The sequence below is a fragment of the Zootoca vivipara genome, chromosome 5 (assembly GCF_965207765.1).
Source record: "Zootoca vivipara chromosome 5, rZooViv2.hap1.1, whole genome shotgun sequence".
Classification (NCBI taxonomy): Eukaryota; Metazoa; Chordata; class Lepidosauria; order Squamata; family Lacertidae; genus Zootoca; species Zootoca vivipara.
Window position 1 is genome coordinate 38300334 of NC_142588.1, and position 6285 is coordinate 38306618.

Genomic DNA, 6285 nt, shown 5'->3' on the forward strand with positions numbered 1-6285 from the left:
AAGCGACCTGCCCGCGACTCCTATGCAGGTGTAGGCAACGCGTCTGCTTCTTAAGGCAGTGCATAGCTTAGAGGCAAATGCCACTGAAACTTTCCTGGGACTTTAAAGTTGGTGCACGGGATCTATCCATGTTTGCAATTGTGTGCACACACGCACACCCAGCCAGTCAGTCTGAAGAACGTAGGAAACTCCCCAACACCGACTCAGATCTTGGTCCACCTAGATCAGATGCAATGGAGAGCACGCTGAGCAGGCAGCAACTGACACCTGTATGAATTGCTAGAAAGCAATGAGTGCCTTCTGCATTGCTCCTTGCTTGCTGGAGTCGGGAACGCTCACACGGTACCTCGACGCTGAAGCACACTGTTGTGGCCTCTTATTATACAGTACCAAGTGCTCCGGATTGTAAACATGGGTGCATCCATTCCACTGTTTAGGATTTTATAATAACGTTGCGCTTATGACAGAGGGTGAATGATGTTTCCACTTTCTCTGTCATGGAAGTACCTTGAACATGATTTCACACCCCGAAGCCTATTTCCGTCCCGACCACACCACCCTGCCCTCCTACAAACTAATGGGTCCACTACTTCCTATGGGGGTGTGGGGCAGGTAAGAAACTTTAAGGTTAAATTAGAAAATGAGAGACGGGGCATCTCCTGGCCTCAGTACACAAAGACATATAATTGCTGCCTTTTTAGCATTTTCTGGTCATCAGGATGTCTAGTCCTGTTTGCAATACAGTACCAAATTTCATTTTCCTAGCTGCAGAAATAGCTTGACTACATTATTTGAGATGCATCAATAGCCCCTCACCCCCATTTTGAAAGGATTGTTGTGCAAGAGTCCATTATTATTATTATTTGGACACCTTCATAACATGTACCCCAAATTTCAGCACCCCAACTCATTGGGATATACTTCACAATTTGATACTCCAGTGAGGCTTTAAGCTGTTGTAAATATTACAAACAAAAGTGCATATAGTCAAACCTTCTTTTCAAACTTACTCATAAGTATGCCTGCTATATCCAATATAAAATGCACCTCAACACTATGCATATCAACACAGAAATATGTGACACTGATTCCAGTCACTTCCAAGGTAAGCATGTACAGGTCTGCCATCCCGTACACATTTACATGAAAGTGGGACTTCCTGCCTTTCAAGAAAACCTCCATAGGGTTGTGCTGAAAGAATACAGCTTTGTAGTTTGATCCTATGTTCAGCATAACATGGCTGCATTGTTAGGGGAATGAAGATACAATCCTGTTCTTCCTGCCATTTGAGATGAGTACAGGGTTCAACGCTTTGTAAAACAAGAACAGAGACTTAATATTAGCTCCTGCTCAAGCACAGGCAAGTTGACTGTCTTGAACATAAAAAAAGCAACAGAGAAGCTTTCCCAGCATAGAAGTGCAGTTTTGAGATAAGTTTCACTTGTTGAATTTGCTTAGCATGCATCTGTTAAAATTATAAGATCCTTGAGGGAAAGGGGAGGGGTAATGTTGTTTAGAAATACAGTTCACATAAACTCATCACTCAGAAGCACAACCACTCCTACTTGATTGAAATAAGCTTAAATCTACTCAAGTGTAAGCAATCCTGTTTTAGTGGCTGAAAGCAATTTGTAGCAATAAACTTCAGTTAAATCCAAGGATTCCGAAGAGAAGCCAGCACATGTACCAGTTTCTCTTTAAACTGCTCCCACCATAATTCATCAAATTAGGAACAGAGGAAGCTGCCTTACACTGTATCAAAAGGTCATCCAGTGAGCTTTGCTGCTGTGCAAGTCCCAGGCTGTGTACAAACTATAGATTTAAAGCACATTCTTTCCTTAAACTGATTGATGTAGAAAACCCAATTGGCGTTTGTTCCAGTTCAGCAGTAAACAGCAGATTTTCCTGGGGAGAAGTGGCAGGACAGACAGAAGTGTGGACAATCCCTGAATCAGACCATTGGTCCATGTAGCTCTGTCCTATCTACCTTTCAGGCAGTGGCTTTCCAGTGTTTCAGACAGGAGACATCCCCATAGCTAGCTGGAGATGCCAAGGAATGAACCATGCAAGCAAGCAAGCAATGCTCTACCACAGAGCTATGACCTTTCCCTCCAAAATACATCCTGAACTTGCTTGTCTAGAAACCATTGTCATTTATTACAGGCCTACATTTTAAAAGAAGGCCACAGCTATTCTTCTTGTCTGTTTCCTTGTGCATGCAAAACAATCTCTGAGGATGTCAATCGAGATTAGAGGAACAGAGCAGGGGTACGGGACAGGGAGGCAGCAGAAGAAAAGGTAATCCGCTGTAAAATATATGGAGTTTACATATTTTGCCGGCTATGGACTTGGAAAGCTCTTTGGCCACAGGGAAGCTTTTGCTTTGCATAATCAAGCACAGGGAAGCCCCAGTTACATGGGTGGTTCCTTTTGTTGGGTTGTGCCATTACATGCAAATAATTTGCACCAACATCAGCACTGTATGTGTCAGACGGTAAAGGTAAACCCCTGACCATTAGGTCAAGTAGCAGACGACTCTGGGGTTGCGGCACTCATCTCGCTTTACTGGCCAAGGGAGCCGGCGTACAGCTTCCAGGTCATGTGGCCAGCATGACTAAGCCGCTTCTGGCGAAACCAGAGCAGCGCACGGAAACGGCGTTTACCTTCCCGCCAGAGCGGTACCTATTTATCTACTTGCACTTTGACGTGCTTCAAACTGCTAGGTTGGCAGGAGCTGGGACCGAGCAACGGGAGCTCACCCCGTTGCAGGGATTCGAACCGCCAAATCTTCCAATCGGCAAGCCCAAGAGGCTCAGTGGTTTAGTCCACAGCGCCACCCACATCCCCTGTGTCAGACTGTAGGGTCTAGCAAATAACAAAAAATGAACACCCTCCGTTTCGCTCTGCTCCTGCAGTTTCTTTTAGCACACCACATCTATGACTAAGAAACCTGCTTAAGCCCTTAACACATGATGTCCTTATTCTAGTTTTAAGATGCTAATGAGGCCATTCAACAACCAAGCACAAACCTGATGCCACTGAATGTTAAGGATCATCTGCATAGGTGGATGAATCTCCCTGCACCAATTATGGAAAGAATACCGCTTCCTAAAATAAATACCCTCCCTAGTCTCTTATATCAACTACAACTGTTTCAGAGAATTTAAAACCTCACACTTTAATAAGCTCCACAAGACCTTTTCAAGGTTCATTTGGTAGGCAAAAAACAAGAATTGTCATTAAAAATGTATAGGCCCATTGAGACATGGGAGAACTAAATCTCCCTAATGTTAGGCTATATTTCTGGGCATCCCATATGGAATATCTGGCAGCAGGGTCCCAGAGAAACCGAGGGCTTCAGTAGCTCCAGATTGAACAACAGGCAGTGGGCCAAATTAATCTGGCAAACCTCCCAGACAAGTATAATCCTCCAACCGCTCAGCCAATACGAGCCCCGCTGAAGTGAACAGGGCAGCAGCGAGCACAGCTTTTTGAGTATGGAAACCAAAGTTTCCAGATGTGCAGGTACTCACCTTAAGTCAAAAGGAAGCCGATTGCAAAATCCATATCTAACTCTAGGGCAAAACATATTAAGAGGTGAAAAAGATACTGAGGACCACATGGCCCATCTCCTATTCTGTACTGACTTGCTCATGAGTATTCCAATTGGAGTTCCTAAGGATTAGTCACTTGTAACTGGCTTTTAGGCTCACAGTCCTTATCATCAGAATGTATCTCATCGGCAATAGCTCAAAAAGCATCGCAAATTATTTATGGAGACCTCATATTATACATATGTTAGGGAGGGAGAATTACTGAACCTGTTAAAAAACACATTCCTGACCATTTCAGTTTTTATTTCATTGTATTTACAGGAGAAATTCCCCCATTAAAAATTAGCACCGTTAAACAGAATTCTGTCCTCCCGTTGGAACCACTATTTTTATCTGAAAGAGGGAAATAGGATTTACTTCTTTAAGCTCTTTGGCCTTAAAACTGCCTGCCTCGCACACAGAGCCAGTCAAAGTCATTGCAGTGGACGAGGGACACATCTTTCCAGATCACAGGGGGAAGGAAAGACTGAAGTCAAGGGAAAACACATTAAAATGAATTCAAGGCAAACACAAGGTTAAATCTCATACATAAATTTTATTTCTCCATTGCTCTATAATAAAATACATAAAAATGTAGCCAAATGTCTTAAAGGAATACCTTAAAACCTCTCCATCACCACCACCAATTTTCTGGTAACCCACCCTCTTCCAGTTCTGGGAAATTATAGTACTGTGGGGAGCCTCAGCACTGCTTATTATGTATTAATTGGGTTTGGGAGCTCATATATTAATTGGGTTGGGGAGTTCTTTTATGAACAAAGTATTTTCATAATATTTTGCCAGAAACATATTGTGCATTTTCCAGTTGCTGATAATATGCTAGTATACAAACCACTTCGAAAATAGCTTACTGTTTGAGTATATGTGTTTGAAGGCAGCGAATGCTGGAATTTCATTCATGTTTTCAAAATGCCATGTTTTATTTGTCAAAGATTACTTTTGCATTTAACCTACTTATCCAATATCTAGTATTTATAAGCATGTATAGCTTCTTATAACTGAAGCAAGCTGCAAGTGTTTATCTTGATTTTGAGTCACATCCCACCATAGCTGTCAAGTTTTCCCCTTTTTTCGCAAGGAAGCCTATTCAGCATAAGAGAATTTCCCTTTTAAAAAAGGGAGAACTTGACAGCTATGCATCCCACATTCAGTAAATCCATAACCAGGTTTCAATCCCCCTCATACACCTACTTGGAACTAAATTCAAATGAAGTCAGTTATCACATATGTATTTACAATTGGAATGTCAATCTTCCCTTTTTTACTTTATACTTACACACACACAATATGACTCTACAAAGCTAGGAAAGCAGTGTTTCTCAAACTTGGGTCTCCAGCTGTTTTTGGACTACAACTCCCATCATCCCAAACCATAGCTGCCAAGTCTGCCGTTTTTCACGGGAAACCCCCCGGATTTTAACCTATTTTCCCGCTGTTCTCCCGAATGGGAAACAAATCCCAGAAATCCCCCAGATTTCCTACCTACCAGAGGCTCCATTTTGGGTGCCGCTCTGCCCGGAAATCGGGCAGACCGGCACCGGAAGTTGCTTCTACGCATGTCCAAACATGCGTAGAAGTGACTTCCGGTGCCACGCCACTGCTGATCCCGCATTTTTCTGCGGGAGACTTGGCAGCTATGTCCTAAGCTAGCAGGAGCAGCGGTCAAGGATGATGAGAATTGTAGTCCAAAAACAGCTGGAGGCAGCAACCTCCCCTCCCATGAACCAGGCTTACCCAATGCATAACCGCCTAACTTTACAAAGTTGTGACGATTGCTACCAGGTAGGCGAAAACCATATGGCTGGTGCCAATTTGCCAAGTGGAAAAATTCCTACCTGGCCTCAACAATAAGGTGACTGACATTAGTCCATAGCAAGGCCAAAGTCAAGCAATGCATAAAAAGAGGGCGGGTGGGCTGAATGATCTGAAGAAGGAGGTGAAAGAAGGCCAGCTCCCAGCTGTGCCATGATTTAAATGGCAGCAACCACGCCCCCTGGCTAACCCAATTGGCCAGCCGGGGAGGGGGGTATGACGAGGCTGGGAATCCCGATGACGTGGGCAGCATCACTCCGCCCCCTGCCAGGTCACAGTGAGGTCCCAGATGCCCACCCACAACTTCACCCCCCCTTGGAATATACAAGGCTGCATTCAGAAGAGGGCAAAGTGAGAGTGTAACCCCAAAAAAGCCAGCTAAATATTCAGTGCCCCCACCCCAACTGCCTTTATCATTTTCTGATGTAGCTGCCGCCGAATGCCAACATGCCCAGGAAAAGCAAGGAGAAAGCAAGCGAATATAGAGCTAACATAAGAAAAGAATATAAGGCAAAAAGTCAGATGAAAGTCTACAAGATTTCATTTAAGAATAACAGGCAAGCTTAACCAGATGTCCAAAAGTGAGAAAAATGCTGATTCCATTTGCTATGCAACATTTTCATCAAATATTTGAGTTATAATATCTTACATAGATCCTTTGACCTCCTAATCTTGCTAAAGAAAATGCATCTTAATCGTTCTTTATTTTTCCAATAAATAAATAATGGTTTAATTAAGCCAACATTTCTTAGAAATGAGTCTTTTTACAAGTCTGAGTTGTAAAGATAGCTGCTTGTCTGTAGATGGCATCAACACCCTCTGAAGATGAGTGACTATACATTGTTGTTAAAGCTTTTTT